General features: G+C 44.6%; 2 pseudogenes; both read left to right on the forward strand.

The window, feature by feature from the left end:
* Nucleotides 1-43: 43 nt before the first annotated feature.
* Nucleotides 44-163, forward strand: LOC129115087 (5S ribosomal RNA; annotated as a pseudogene).
* A 376-nt stretch (nucleotides 164-539) lies between these two features.
* LOC129115088 (5S ribosomal RNA) lies at nucleotides 540-659 on the forward strand (annotated as a pseudogene).
* Nucleotides 660-679: the final 20 nt, after the last annotated feature.

Raw genomic sequence — 679 nt, forward strand, 5'->3', positions numbered from 1 at the left:
TGATATAGTATCTTTAAAAGGCCCTTTGGTAGGCACAATATTTGCTTACGGCCATACCACTCCTGAACACGCCCGATCTCGTCTGATCTCGGAAGCTAAGCAGGGTCGGGCCTGGTCAGTACTTGGATGGAGACCGCCCTGGGAATACCAGGTGCTGTAAGCTTTTTTCACTCTCTTTACAAAGCAGAGGCGCTGCTGCTTTTTCAGTGGACACCGACAGGGTGGGAAGGATATAGCTAGATCATGACTTGCCGGTATAGAAATGACACAAATCCAGTTAAATGATGGCTTTCATCATTCCTAAGCTCATCGATCATTTTCTTTTCAATTTTATGCTAACGTATTCTACATTTCAACAGTAAATATTAATATTTTTACTGCACTACATTTGTGATCCTTATAGCCACTTTGTACATTCTGATTTGACATTTAAAAGCTGTGAGTGTGTCTGGAAATCTGCAGGCGCTCCCTGTATAGACGACAGAGCAAAGCGTGGTGATATAGTATCTTTAAAAGGACCTTTGGTAGGCACAATATTTGCTTACGGCCATACCACTCCTGGAACACGCCCCGATTCGTCTGATCTCGAAGCTAAGCAGGGTCGGGCCTGGTCAGTACTTGGATGGGAGACCGCCTGGGAATACCAGGTGCTGTAAGCTTTTTTCACTCCTCTTACAAA

The sequence above is a fragment of the Anoplopoma fimbria genome, unplaced genomic scaffold, assembly GCF_027596085.1.
Source record: "Anoplopoma fimbria isolate UVic2021 breed Golden Eagle Sablefish unplaced genomic scaffold, Afim_UVic_2022 Un_contig_6855_pilon_pilon, whole genome shotgun sequence".
Taxonomy (NCBI): domain Eukaryota; kingdom Metazoa; phylum Chordata; class Actinopteri; order Perciformes; family Anoplopomatidae; genus Anoplopoma; species Anoplopoma fimbria.